General features: G+C 44.3%; 1 protein-coding gene across 3 annotated transcripts in view; it reads right to left on the bottom strand.

Moving 5' to 3' along the window:
- The window catches only part of TRAF3IP2 (TRAF3 interacting protein 2), a 39552-nt gene extending 36770 nt beyond the window's left edge, over positions 1-2782 (bottom strand). For all 3 annotated transcript variants that reach the window (XM_050949676.1, XM_050949678.1, XM_050949677.1), the window contains exon 1: positions 2643-2782. The gene's annotated coding sequence lies outside the window, so the exon portion shown is untranslated. The remainder of the gene's footprint in view (positions 1-2642) is intronic.
- Positions 2783-15633: the final 12851 nt, after the last annotated feature.

Below are 15633 nucleotides of genomic sequence, written 5' to 3'. Positions count from 1 at the left end.
AAAGTTTTGTAACATGGATTAATTAAATAAATAGCCTTGGAGAGTTGGTCTTAAGTGAGCTGATAGACAGTGGCTCAAGCTCTTGTGACCAAACTCTTCCAAACTTCCTTGCAACAGTTCCCAGACTGAGAGAAGTTCTTCCATTTCTCCTGCCAGATAAACCGAAAACATCAGAGCCAAGGGAGTGCTTACTGTGCTGTTGGAACAGTCCTGGACAGCACAATGTTCACAATAAAACGACTGCATCATATGCTTGTTCTGGACACAGTTTGCTTTGGATGTCTCTGGCGGGAGTTCCAGGGGACAAAATGAGCAGACACTCACTTTTCCAGGTCAATAGAGCTAGGCCTTAGGTCCAGAATTCAATAGCAGGGCCAAACTCCCTTAACATTCAAGAGCGTTTGTAGCTGGGGGTCAGCTTCAGACCCATCTTTACAGTTTAAGGATTTCATAATCAACCAAAAAGCATTCCATATATTTTCCAGTTTGAAGCTCAAGATTCACATCCCCACAGAATACCTCCAATTGCCTGGTTTTGATTAGACAACTTCTGACAAGGGAGAGGAAGGAATCTGCAGAAAAAGAAGGTGCTTGTGCTCTCATTCTTTTTCAGAGAGCTTTGAGAGTTGAAGAGCAATTTGATTAAAGTCATATGTTTGTGTGTTAATCAATAGAAAAGGGTACGTTAGGACAAGGGAAAAACCTCTTCCGGTCTGATATGCAATACATAAATAAAGGGGTGGAAGTTACACTCATCTGGAAAGGTTTGGATGTACATTAATTTATGCTTTAGCCAGGCGCAAGAGGGCTGGACAGGAAAGATAGTGCAGTGATTATGATGTTAGCCTGGGAGTCAAAAGACTGGGATTCTTTTCCCTGATCCACAACGCACTTCCTTTGTGACCTCGAGTGAGTCTCAGTCCCTACGTTCCCCAGCCATAAAATGGGGATAACTGTATTTCCTAACTCATATGATGTTGAGAGGATAAATACATTAAGCCTCTGAGGTGCTCAGACACTATGGGAATGGGGCCATATAAGGCTAAATAAAGAAGTGAAATGCTACAGCTTGCTCTGTAGAAAGATTGGACACAGCCTTCCTAAAACTAAGTGAAGTCAGGCCCAAAACTTTTCAGCAGTGTGCAGTGCTGCAAACAGGGGAGCCATTTGGGACCTATGCCCAGGGTCAAAGGACAAAAACAAATTGATTGCAGCTTCCACTGGCCGCGGTTCGCTGTTCTAGGCCAATGGGGGGCTGCGGGAAGTGACGGCCAGCACATCCCTTGGCCCATGCTGCTTCCCGCAGCCCCCATTGGCCAGTGGGAGGTGTGATCAGCCGACACTGCAGGTAAACAAACCGTCCTGGCCTGCCAGTGGATTTTCCTGATAGGCTGCGTGTCAAAGGTTGCCGATCCCTGGTCTAAAACAACAACTACATTATTTAAAATGCTAGTTAATGTTGCTAAATGACAACAACAGGCTTGCATATCACATCAATAACAAAATGCAAGCTTTTGAAAACAAGGAAATGAATCGTTAACATCATAATTCCTGAACTGTCCACAAAATAAGCACACACATGCATATGAGCTATAATAAATGCAGCCTGCACTAGATCTGGCCCCTTGAGCATGCTAAGCCATATTTTATCAAAACATAACCATAACTTTGACCACTGAATTACTGATTTTAATGTAATTGTGTTTTCTTTATTTCAGTGGCAAAAGATTTGCTTTTATGAGATGCTTCTAAGTGGAATACATTCTCAGCTAACACAGGGCTAGATTGGTACTCTTTAGGCACATCCCAGAAGTTGCAGCTGTAAGGCACAGTATATGGGGCAGATTTACTGTTCTCACTAGCCAGCAAGAGTTGCCAAACAGAGTATTCTGAAAGCGATGTTAATGTATCAGGTATATAGCTGATTTTTTCAAATTCATATCAGATCACTTGCAATCTGTTCTGATATTAACATCAGGCTGGAAGTGTTTCATCTTGGTCTATAATCCTATTTCTTCATTCATTTTCCATAATGATTTGCTCTTCAGCCTTTTAGGCAATTCCTAGATTACCGGGAAACAACCCCTCATTATGGCCAAGTAGGCAGTGAGACATGGGCCTGTGTGGCAGGCAGTGCAAAACCACTGTCCCAACGGGGCCACAATTCCCCCGGAAGCTCCTGGGGAGCACAGCTGTACCACCACTCAGAAGAATGCAGGCTCACTGGCTGACCCCTGTGTGGGGGGCACAGAGGAGTAGAGGTGAAAGTTCCTTGCAAGTTACCTACCAGTGGCACACCCATGCAATGGCCAGCCAGGATCAGGCCCGTCGCTGGCATTTTTCAGACGTCTATATAAATGCTTAGGCCCTTCGGACGACATAGAAACACTACGTATGTCATCCATTTCCAGAGTGTTTACTCACAGACAGTCCTGCTCCAAATCCGTAAAGCAAAGCAGCTGAAGCACAGTGAGCTCTTTGCCAAACTCACTGTTTGCTAAACTGTTTGCTAAAATGGGCAAAATAAAAAGGAGAGTAGAGCCCAGAAAGAAGAGAGAGAAAACCAAGAGGCAAAGTGGGTCAGTGGTTAGTAACAAACAGTATTTGTGACAAGGAGTGGCAGTATCTTTAAGAGCTCTTACCTTGGGGCTAGCAGGACTGGACGCTGGACTGATCAAGGGTAGAGGGCGACTGTTGGGCTTTCTCCTGCACACTCTTTTCCTGTGGATCTCTGGTTTTGTTTTCTCCCTTTACGCTCTCCTTTCTCTTTCTCTCTCTTTCTCTTTCAGGTAAGTTGCAGAACAGGCTCTGCAGCAGGAAGTAGAACTTGTATGCAAATCACAAATCAGAAGTGGAAAACGTCAGTCTGAAAATCTCTGAGGGGGAGTGAATCAGTAACAGAGGAAAACTACTTTGAAGTTTAAAAAGTCCCTTGAAATGTTTCTGTCCTTACAAGTCAGGCTGCTGTTTAACCCGCACAGATAAGTAACTGCAGGGGAAACCCAACATGATTTTCAAGCATAATATTCATGAATGGAAGAAGTGTCTGATTTTTTTTTTAAATACTAGAATGTATATTGTCAGCGCCAACAACTCAAAAATCATGAGTTGGACCACCAAAAATCATGAGATTGTCTTACAAATCATGTGATTTAAAACAGGTTATTTTTATCTGTGTTCTGGTTCTTGAGTCTTGAAGGTTACACTCAAGTAACATTTTCAAACTTTTCTCCACAATCACGTCTAGGAACATTTGTTGTAAGAAATTAAAGTTGAGATTCTCATGTAATGACAGAACTCCAGCAGCTGGGACTTTAATTAAAATATCAGACATGGCAAGAGTTGACAACCTTGCATAGACATTAGAAGCACTTCTGGTATCATCCAGCTTGTATTCTTGTCAGTCAGGATTTTCTCTACAGTATATTCTCTACTGCTTTCTCCAATCTAGCTTACATGCCCCAAGGAAACTGCCTTACACCACTTCCTAGTCCAGTAGATCTCACTGTCAGACCTGTTAGCCTACATTTTCCTTGCTTAATTTCACCCATTCCTCCTATTTATGCTCCTAGGTGCCACGTTAATTCATTTCTCTTCTTTGGTGTATTCACCTTTCCAGTATTTGTAGGCAGCCATCAGGTTCCTCATGAACTCTAGCTTAGTCAAGCTATACCTATTTAGTTATCTAAAATCATCCCTCAGAAGTCAACTCCTCCTGCTGCTCGGTTGTTTTTATTGATCTCTTCTGAACTCCCTCTCATTGATCACTATCTTGGTAAAGAGGCACCCACAACTGAATGCAATATTTCAGATGCGGCCATAGCAGAGAGCAGGGAGGTAACAGAATCTCTGTTTCCTTCCCCTGTTTTCCCCCCTCCTCCCCCACTCCATGATGCCTTTGCATATTTTCTCATCATACACTTTGTTAAGAGACGTGAAGTTTCCAGGCACATGTCAGTTCTTTGAGTGAGCATTACCTGTCACCTCTTCATAATACAACCCCTAAGTCAGGCACATCTTTTCTGCAGCCATGCCACATTGCAGACTGATGCCTAATTTACTGGCCGGAGGTCTCATTCAGCATTACTGATTCTAATCTTATTTTGAAAAGTACACTGTGCCTTATATTAACAACACTGCAGTGTTTTGGGCTGTTGCTGTAGAATACTGTGGTGTATTCCCTGGAGAAGCCCGTGGTTCAACCATCATTTGCTAGACTGAATGGACTTTTTTTTTTTTGCTGTGCCTTGATTGGCAGGAAAGATTCCCGCTGAGCATCTTGTAACACTCTCTGTCACACCCCCCTTCCGCTAATGGGCTGAGCATGCTGCCTCCCTTAGCTGCCCATATCAGCCTTACAAGTGAAAGCCTAGTGTCCATAATTGAACCCATATTTCCCCTCTGGGGCATTGCAAAGCGGTAATACTAGGCCACTGGAACAAAGCCAAAATGGCCGATTGCTAATAGTTTCTTCCCTTCTCAGATTAGCATCAGGTCTATGGCTGTTCATGCCCATGGCAAACTGGAAAACACGTCCTTCACTTCTCACAATCTCTAAACATTTTGCTGCTCCAGGCTACCACCTGTTCTGCCTGTATAATAGAGCCAGCCTTGGATGTGACGAACATTCCTACCAATTAATGTGGCATTAGTAGTGGTGCTATTAGCATGGCCTTTTAATCAGTTTAAATTTAAAGCCATCTGTCTGTAACTAAGACGTGGTGTTTTGCTGCATGCCTATTTTTCACAGTGGAAGCCCTTCCTCTGACAGCGGTGAGCTTTGGCATTTTACGGCACTGTTCTGTAGTAAGACTGGGTTTGATCTGAGAACCTTCACAAAGCCATATTTTACAAAGTACAGATTTGATAAGTGCAGCTACAGCGAGGTAATTCTTGGTTGCAGCTGGCTTGCTGGAATAGCTGCTACATGCGCGCTAAGCACAGACACCCGGTAGATGTAGAATCTGGAGTTTCTGGCTGGGCATATTTGTGATGGTGACTCATTCAGGGCAGTTCAGGCAAATACCATATTTATTGATATATAAAGCTAAGCACAATTTCCAGGCAAAACTTTTGGCTTATACACTAGTCAAGCAGGGAAAAAGGGGAGCCAGGAGTTCTGCTGATGGGTCCCCTAAGTTACTTCCTATTTAAGGAAGACTCTGCCATAATGTCTTAGCTGGGGAGCATAGGGACAGTGGGAGAAGGATCAGTTTATGTTTGTTAGTGTCTGCAGGGAAGAGAAGGGGATTGGCTTTCCGGGAGTTGGTTTATAAGCGAGTATATACGGTAGAGCCTTGCATGTTCATCATCATTGTCTAACTGGGGCAATGAACTGTGAAGGAGACCAAAGAATGTTTATCAATCATTCATGCAGCACATTAACCAGTGCTCTGACTCAAGGGCAAGAACTTCAAAGTTATGCCTCTGTGGACATAAATGGCACTGTCTGGGTCCAGACCTTCCATGCTGACCCCTCCCAAACCCAACAGCTAGACAGAGCGAACAGGGATTCTCAACAGGTGATATTTAACTTACTAACAGTCCTCCCAGCACACCTAAATCCAAAAGCATAAACACCAGGGCTCCACAACCCAAATAGGCGTTCAAAGCTGAAAGGGTTCTGAAGTCTGTAACTGTTTTTTGCAAACCTGGTACTTGTAGTTGTCAGATGACAGCCAGCTGCTGAAATGTACAAGGGAAAGTTCTCACTATGAGCTGACAGCTGCCTGCTGGCACCCGCAGCCTTTCTGACCCTGCGTGTAGGAAAATGAAAATAACTCAGTTTCTGGAGGCCGATTCATGATTTCACTTCTGTTTCTATGGAAATGGGCATGGATTGGCAGAAGAAAAGGTAAATACAGGTGTATATATGTGTGCACGCATGCACGTCTGCATAAATACATACACAACACACAAATGTTTTTAAAAATATTTTTGAAGGAAATACACTTAAGTAGTGAAGTTATATTGGATCCCTGCACTTCTCAGGTTACGAAGAGAATCGGACCATTGAAAAAAGCATTTTGGCTTCTACGTAAAACACTAATTTAGGCCTCCGTCTTGTAAACACTTATTACTGGGCACAATGTATAAACCATTGAAGACAGTGGGATTACTCAAAGTAGTACATACTTTACCTGGTAGTTCATATTTGAAGGATTGGGCCTAAGGTCATGAATATATTTATTGTGCACAGTCTTTCTAGGCTCTTGAATAATGGGTAAAGAAGTTTGTGCTTTAGTGCTAATGTTCACTTGTGGTCCACTGAGCCTTAATAGAATTTGATACTTGATGGGACTGAATAAGCAGAACTCTTATATAATAACAATAAAATAAATAATAATAATAAAATAAAAACACAACCCAAAATTGTTCCATCCAAGGGTCTCAGGGAACATCACAAGAATTAATAAATAAAGACTCAACCCCCCCTGCATGGTAAGAAAGTACAATTATCTCCATTTCACAGATGGGGAAACTGATGCCCAGAGGAAGGTATTAACTGCTTTTGTGCAGCTCCCCAGCAGAATACCCCCAACACAAGAGGCCCTCTCTGTTAGAAATGGAGAGATGGTGCCATTGGCTCAATCCTAGCAGGATAATCTAGGGAAGGGAGTCTGTTGGGGGTGGGTGGACATGTGGCAGGGTCTGACCGTATGGAACGTGAGGTTATGACAGTGGTTAGAACATCCTTAAGGCTGCACTAACCTGCTTCAGGGGGTCAACTTGGCCCCACCAACCTCAGCATAGAGGAAGCACCAAGCCTCCCCTCTTGGTTCCTGCACTGGTGGCAGGATTAATCTGGCCTACAAAAGATAAGTGACATGTCCAAGGTCACACACAATGTCTGTGGTAGACCTGGGAATAGATCCCCAAAATCCTGAGTCTTCATGTTCCTTATTCACAAGACCATCCTTCCTCCTATAAAATAATAGAAAGGAAAGATTCCCACCTGTCTCAGTCAAATTACAGGGCTGCTCACAGGGGGCTAATTAGAAACCCACTAGGGAAGAGACTGGAGTCTGAGATCTGCTGATAACTTCCCCAGGTGATTTATTCCAGGGGACCAGTGGGCTGAGTTTGCCTGACTGACACCAATCCAGGCTTTGTTAGCAAAATACTTTTCAGCAGTGACAATCGCAGGACATGCCAGAAGGGAGTCTCTTGTCTAAGCTAAGTGGATTCCAGCTACTCCCCCTGCCTGCCAACTTCCCCACCAGCAGGCTGCTGGCATTCTGCCTGAGCACAGCATGCAGCAGCTGACCAGTCTGTTTGCAGTCTGCACCTCCACTATGTGAACAGCTGCAAAGGAACTTTGGGCCACAGGGGAGCAAAAACCAGGACCTCAACACATGGAGTGAACGGTTTATACCCTTTAGTTAGCGCCACTACATTATGGCAAAAGGAGACCGTCACAATCATGGCCACGTGTGCAGCAAAAAACATCATTTCATTTTTGGTGCTGCAGCTGATTAGGCGAGTTGAAATGGGGAGGGAAGGGGCAGACACCTGAATTAGTATCTGACAGTTTTTAAAGTGCAGAAAAAAATTAGATATATTGAACAGAAACCTTCAAAAATCAGCTCCAGATCTCACTTCCCTGGTGCGTTAGTACGCCATGGTCCCAGGCTTGAACAGGAAGAACTGCCTGTGGGCAGACAGCATTGATACTCTGCCCGATGGCATTTATTTGTGTGAATGTCTTTGCAATACGAGTGTCTAGAATCTCTCACTTGAGCAACAGCAGCAGGAATGCTCTGTTCTGATCCCGGTTGCGGAAGTCCTTTATATCTGCACTGTGTACATATTCGAATCAGACAAACACCTTCCGTTTTAACCCGTGAAGGGATGAAAGGAGCAGAAAACAGCCAAAAGCCTGTCAGAGGGAGAGGAGGTGAATCTAATCGGCACAGCGTTATCCTTCCCCTTATCTTAGATTTTGACATTGTGCTTCTGACTGTGGTAGCTACCATTGGACCCTCTTCGCTGACTGACGGTTTGGTGCTCTGCAGAGGGCATGGTTGGCAGGGAGGTGGCAGAGCCATGGATAGCTCACTTTACACAGCATCAGTAAACCCACGATGAAATAACCTGGGAATCACTATTGACCTCTCTCTGCAGACTGCCACTCTGAACATGCATCCCCTTTTAGAGGAGGTGTTTGTGATCCAAGCACAGGTGAATGCTAGATCCACAAGTTTGTCCCAGACCTTAGGATATTTAGATGCAGGACTGGAGGACTAGTCTCTGTCCCTTTGTAGCTCGCCAAACCTCACCCACAGGAAGACAGGATGCTGCAGAAACTTGGTCTGTTTCACCTAATTTGGACCTCGCGAAGCATTTTACAAGTGGTGGTATAACCCCACTGCACTTTTAAGATTATCAGTGCCTGCCAAGGTAATAATATAACTCTAATGGTGGAAAACCCCTTTTCCTGAGGGCATACATTGCCATCATCTGTTCTGTCTAGATTGAGAGATTCAATTACATTTGATTCAGCATCTCAGATAATGAGCACCTACCCGCTACTCCCCGAGCCACATCTATAGCCTGTTGCATTCTAAAGGCCTTGTCCTACAGCTTGGAAGTTTTACCATTGACCTCAGTGGAAGCAGGATCATGTCCATAATTCCCATTTGTACAGAATTTCAAGCTGAATGCGATGTGTCATGTTGGACCCTCTGTTCTATAAAATGCATATTCATATTCTCAGAGCAGAACATGACTGGGCCTGATTGACAAGGCAGACAACGGGAAGCCTTTTTATTAGATGTGGCTGGTAGATGGCAAGATCTTCAGGATTTGGAATATTTTTCATTTGATAGGAAGAAAATGTCACAGTCAAGCATAGTTTCTTTCATTACCTCCCTGGTCTGTTTATTCAGGGGACTATTTAGTAACACATGTGTTTGCTTCCAGCTGATTAACTTTTTAAAGAATAGCAGTCAAGTTACTGAACTTAAAATTAAAAATTTGAATTAATATAGAGAAAATTAATTCACAGAGAGTTTGCTCAGTACCCTTTAGGGTAAATAGGTATTTAGTTACTTTTCCTAATTCTCCTCTTGGCCACACTCTGCCAGGTGCTTACCATTTTTGCACTACCAAGGAAACTGGGACCTCTCTCTTCCCCTTCTGGCTGTTTGAGATTCTTAGTCACATGCCTATAGAAATGGTCTTTTAGGCCTTTGCTTTGCTGTTTGCTAGTTATATCCTGGTGTGATACCTAAAAGGAAAAAACACAGAGCTTCTTTGTTAACTTATAAGATGCTTCCAATTAATCCTTTTTTAATGATAAAAAACCCCTCCTGCCATTTGTTAAAAACTTTCCCCACAGTATTATATATCCTCTTAATTAAGAACAGAAACAAACTAATACCTATTTTATTCCCTCTTGCTTCCAGTTAGTCCTCCATTGCTCATTACCCACCAGACACTTGACAATTAACAGAACAAAAATTCCCCAACAACAGGATATATATTTCTTCAGAAATGACATGTCTAGAATCATGAAAGTGACACAGCCGTGGTGTGTAAAGGGGCAAGAGGCAGGAACATAAAACCTCCCATGTGGATCAAAGACATATGGAACATATGCAAAGGCTACATAGGTAACACGTGTTTTATAAGCTCCATGTATATGAGATCATACAGAGCTGGGCTGCAACCCTGCCTAATTTGGAGACACAGGCGCAAGAGAGAAATTTGGCTTTCATTTAATAAAAGGGTTCTCTCTCCCCTTGCTCTTGACATTTGCCTTGAAAATGTAAATCGATGCTTGGTTTGGTAGCTTGTCACTGATTTTTCGTAAAGACCACAGGTTATTCATAGTTCCCCACTAGTCAACCAGGACTAGACTTGGAGGGCTGTGTAAACCATGCCCACAGCTCCCTCAACTGATTGCATGTCTTCACCCATCTTGAATATTCAAGATCAGTTTCCAGCTCTGGTGCAATGTTTTCCTGGCTCCTGATGGCAAAAAAGCCATCACAAATGACCTCCTAGACAACTCACTGCTGCTCATGTAGATCCTCTGCTATGCAGCTAGTGTGACCTGGAGGTGAGGCAACATGGAACAGGGACCGGGAATAAGATGGTTACTCACCTTTGTAATTGTTGTTCTTTGAGATGTGTTGCTCATATCCATTCCAATTAGGTGTGTGCGCGCCACGTGCATGTCCGTCGGAAAACTTTTACCCTAGCAACACTCAGTGGGTTGGCTGGGCACACCCTGGAGTGGGACCTCTATGGCACTGGATATATACCCCTGCCGACCCAGCAACCCCTCAGTTCTTTCTTGCCGGCTACTCCGACAGTGGGGAAGGAGAGCAGGTTTGGAATGGATATGAGCAACACATCTCGAAGAACAACAGTTACAAAGGTGAGTAACCGTCTTTTCTTCTTCGAGTGCTTGCTCATATCGATTCCAATTAGGTGATTCCCAAGCCCTACCTAGGCAGTGGGGTCGGAGTGAGATGTTGCAGAATGCAAAACTGCTGAGCCAAAGGCTGCATCATCTCTGGACTGTTGAACTAGAGCATAATGTGAAGCGAAGGTGTGGACCGAAGACCAGGTAGCCAAGTGCACCCTCAATGAAGATACCGCGAGGCCCTGCTGCTTAAGAAACCAGAGGTAGTCCAAGATGGTAGGGATCGAGACCTCAGTGGGAGTAACATTCTGCGTTCCGCACCAGCAGGAGAAATGCTTCCACTTGGCCACATACGTTGACCAAGTGGAAGGCTTCCTGCTACCCAGGAGTACTCGTTGTACTGAGGCAAAGCAACACAACTCTGACTGGTTTAGCCACGCGGCAGACACGCCGTGAGGTGAAGGGCCTGCAGGCCTGGGTGGCGAAGACTGCTGTGGTCCTGAGTTATGAGGTCTGAGTGGAGTGGCAGGGTAATTGGGTTGGCTATCGACAGGTCGAGCAGCGTGGCATACCAGTGTTAATGTTAATGGCAGAGAGGAAGGAGGGTCAGGGCAAAGCTGGGAGGCAAGATCAAACCAGTATCTTAGATGCCTATATGCAAATGCAAGAAGTATGGGTAATAAGCAGGAAGAACTGGAAGTGCTAATAAATAAATACAACTATGACATTATTGGCATTACTGAAACTTGGTGGGATAATACACACGACTGGAATGTTGGTGTGGATGGGTATAGTTTGCTCAGGAAGGATAGACAGGGGAAAAAGGGAGGAGATGTTGCCTTATATATTAAAAATGTACACACTTGGACTGAGGTGGAGATGGACATAGGAGACGGAAGTGTGGAGAGTCTCTGGGTTAGGCTAAAAGGGGTAAAAAATACAGGTGATGTCGTGCTGGGAGTCTACTACAGGCCACCTAATCAGGCGGAAGAGGTGGATGAGGCTTTTTTCAAACAACTAACAAAATCATCCAAAGCCCAAGATTTGGTGGTGATGGGGGACTTCAACTATCCAGATATATGTTGGGAAAATAACACCGCGGGGCACAGACTATCCAATAAGTTCCTGGACTGCATTGCAGACAACTTTTTATTTCAGAAAGTTGAAAAAGCTACTAGGGGGAAGCTGTTCTAGACTTGATTTTAACAAATAGGGAGGAACTTGTTGAGAATTTGAAAGTAGAAGGAAGCTTGGGTGAAAGTGATCATGAAATCATAGAATTTGCAATTCTAAGGAAGGGTAGAAGGGAGTACAGCAGAATAGAGACAATGGATTTCAGGAAGGCGGATTTTGGTAAGCTCAGAGAGCTGATAGGCAAGGTCCCATGGGAATTAAGACTGAGGGGAAAAACAACTGAGGAAAGTTGGCAGTTTTTCAAAGGGACGCTATTAAGGGCCCAAAAGCAAGTTATTCCGATGGTTAGGAAAGGTAGAAAATGTGGCAAAAGACCACCTTGGCTTACCCTTGAGATCTTGCGTGACCTACAAAATAAAAAGGCGTCATATAAAAAATGGAAACTAGGTCAGATCACGAAGGATGAATATAGGCAAATAACACAGGAATGCAGAGGCAAGATTAGAAAAGCAAAGGCACAAAATGAACTCCAACTAGCTATGGGAATAAAGGGAAACAAGAAGACTTTTTATCAATACATTAGAAGCAAGAGGAAGATTAAGGACAGGGTAGGCCCACTGCTCAATGAGGAGGGGGAAACAGTAACGGGAGACTTGGAAATGGCAGAGATGCTTAATGACTTCTTTGTTTCGGTCTTCACTGAGAAGTCTGAAGGAATGTCTAGTATAGTGAATGCTTACGGGAAGAGGGTAGGTTTAGAAGATAAAATAAGGAAAGAGCAAGTAAAAAATCACTTAGAAAAGTTAGATGCCTGCAAGTCACCAGGGCCTGATGAAATGCATCCTAGAATACTCAAGGAGTTAATAGAAGAGGTATCTGAGCCTCTAGCTATTATCTTTGGGAAATCATGGGAGACGGGGGAGATTCCAGAAGACTGGAAGGGGGCAAATATAGTGCCCATCTATAAAAAGGGAAATAAAACCAACCCAGGAAACTACAGACCAGTTAGTTTAACTCCTGTGCCAGGGAAGATAATGGAGCAGGTAATTAAAGAAATCATCTGCAAACACTTGGAAGGTGGTAAGGTGATAGGGAATAGCCAGCATGGATTTGTAAAGAACAAATTGTGTCAAACTAATCTGATAGCGTTCTTTGATAGGATAACGAGCCTTGTGGATAAGGGAGAAGCGGTGGATGTGATATACCTAGACTTTAGTAAGGCATTTGATACAGTCTCGCATGATATTCTCATAGATAAACTAGGAAAGTACAATTTAGATGGGGCTACTATAAGGTGGGTGCATAACTGGCTGGATAACCGTACTTAGAGAGTAGTTGTTAATGGCTCCCAATCCTGCTGGAAAGGTATAACAAGTGGGGTTCCGCAGGGGTCTGTTTTGGGACCGGTTCTGTTCAATATCTTCATCAACGATTTAGATGTTGGCATAGAAAGTACGCTTATTAAGTTTGCGGACGATACCAAACTGGGAGGGATTGCAACTGCTTTGGAGGACAGGGTCAAAATTCAAAATGATCTGGACAAATTGGAGAAATGGTCTGAGGTAAACAGGATGAAGTTCAATAAAGATAAATGCAAAGAGCTCCACTTAGGAAGGAACGATCAGTTTCACACATACAGAATGGGAAGAGACTGTCTAGGAAGGAGTATGGCAGAAAGAGATCTAGGGGTCATAGTGGACCACAAGCTTAATATGAGTCAACAGTGTGATACTGTTGCAAAAAAAGCAAACGTGATTCTGGGATGCATTAACAGGTGTGTTGTAAACAAGACATGAGAAGTCATTCTTCCGCTTTACTCTGCGCTGGTTAGGCCTCAGCTGGAGTATTGTGTCCAGTTCTGGGCACCGCATTTCAAGAAAGATGTGGAGAAATTGGAGAGGGTCCAGAGAAGAGCAACAAGAATGATTAAAGGTCTTGAGAACATGACCTATGAAGGAAGGCTGAAGGAATTGGGTTTGTTTAGTTTGGAAAAGAGAAGACTGATAGAGGACATGATAGCAGTTTTCAGGTATCTAAAAGGGTGTCATCAGGAGGAGGGAGAAAACTTGTTCACCTTAGCCTCCAATGATAGAACAAGAAGCAATGGGCTTAAACTGCAGCAAGGGAGATTTAGGTTGGACATTAGGAAAAAGTTCCTAACTGTCAGGGTAGTTAAACACTGGAATAGATTGCCTAGGGAAGTTGTGGAATCTCCATCTCTGGAGATATTTAAGAGTAGGTTAGATAAATGTCTATTAGGGATGGTCTAGACAATATTTGGTCTGCCATGAGGGCAGGGGACTGGACTCGATGACCTCTCGAGGTCCCTTCCAGTCCTAGAGTCTATGATTAGGTGCACTCTGTCCCTGCGGAGTTTTAGCAGGACCTTGTGAACCAGCGGGAACGGTGGGATGGCATAGAGCAGCCGGTTCTTCCACGGCATTAGGAATGCGTCCGAGATTGATCCTGGTGAAAGACCCTGGAAGGAGCAGAACATCTGGCATTTCCTGCTCGCGCGGGAAGTGAACAGGTCTATGTGGGGAAATTCCCCACTTCTGGAAAACCGAATGAATAACATCCGGGCGTATCGACCACTCGTGGCACAGGAAGGACTTGCTCAGTTGATCTACCAGAGTGTTCCGAACCCCTGGGAGAAAGGATGCTACCAGGTCTATTGAGTGGGCTATGCAAAAGTCCCCGAGTCGGATGGTCTCCTGACAAAGGGGGGAAGATCGAGTTGTCATAAACAGATAGCTAAGGGTTAATGTCTCTTTCCCCTGAAGCACCTGACCAGAGGACCAATCAGGAAACCGGATTTTTTCAACTTTGGGTGGAGGGAATTGTGTGTCTGAGGTCTTTGTCTGTCTGCCTGCTTTCTCTGAGCTTTGGAGAAGTAGTTTCTGCTTTCTAATCTTCTGTTTCTAAGTGTAAGGACAAAGAGATCAGATAGTAAGTTATATGGTTTCTTTTCTTTGGTATTTGCATGAATATAAGTGCTGGAATGCTTTGATTTGTATTCTTTTTGAATAAGGCTTTTTATTCATATTTCTTTTAAGCAATTAACCCTGTATTTGTTACCTTAATACAGAGAGACCATTTTTATGTATTTTCTTTCTTTTTTATATAAAGCTTTCTTTTTGAAACCTGTTAAAGTTTTCTTTACTGGGAAATTTCAGGGAAATTGAGTCTGTACTCACCAGGGAATTGGTGGGAGGAAGAAATTAGGGGGAGATCTGTGTGTGTTGGATTTGCTAGCCTGATTTTGCATTCCCTCTGGGTGAAGAGGAAAGTGCTTTTGTTTCCAGGACTGGGAACGGAGAGGGGGAGTCACTCTGTTTGGATTCACAGAGCTTGTGTCTGTATATCTCTCCAGGAGCACCTGGAGGGGGGAAGGGAAAAAGGATTATTTCCCTTTGTTGTGAGACTCAAGGGATTTGGGGTCCCCAGGGAAGGTTTTTCAGGGGGACCAGAGTGCCCCAAAACACTCTAATTTTTTGGGTGGTGGCAGCAAGTACCAGGTCCAAGCTGGTAACTAAGCTTGGAGGTTTTCATGCTAACCCCCATATTTTGGACGCTAAGGTCCAAATCTGGGACTAAAGTTATGACAGAATCCCTCCCTGTTTGTTTATGTAATACATGGCCGTTGTGTTGTCTGTAAACACTGAGACACAACGGCCTTGTAAATGTTGCTGGAATGCCTGGCACGCCAGGTGGACTGCTTTCAGCTCTCGGACATTTATGTGTAGCACCAGTACCTGAGATGACCAGAGGCCCTGAGTACGAAGGCGTCCGAGGTGAGCACCCCAGCTGAGAGATGACGCGTCCGTCGTCAGGGACATTGAGGGTTGGGGTGGATGGAACGGCAGCCCTGCACATACCAGGGAGGGAGTCAGCCACCAGTCTAGGGAACCTAGAGTGCTCGGGGGAATGGTGACTATCATGTCTATTGGGTCCCTGCCCGGGCGGTATACCAAGTTGAGCCAAGTTTGGAGAGGCGGAGGCGGAGTCTGGCGTATTTGGTCACGAATGTGCAGGCAGCCATGTGACCTAGGAGTCCGAGACAAGTGCGAGCCGAGGTCGTCGGGAAATTCTGCAGACCTCGGATGATTGTTGCCATTGCCTGAAAC

The sequence above is a fragment of the Gopherus flavomarginatus genome, chromosome 4 (genome assembly GCF_025201925.1).
Source record: "Gopherus flavomarginatus isolate rGopFla2 chromosome 4, rGopFla2.mat.asm, whole genome shotgun sequence".
NCBI lineage: Eukaryota > Metazoa > Chordata > Testudines > Testudinidae > Gopherus > Gopherus flavomarginatus.
Note: the sequence above shows the minus strand (reverse complement) of the source record. Positions and strands in the feature narration are given on the sequence as shown.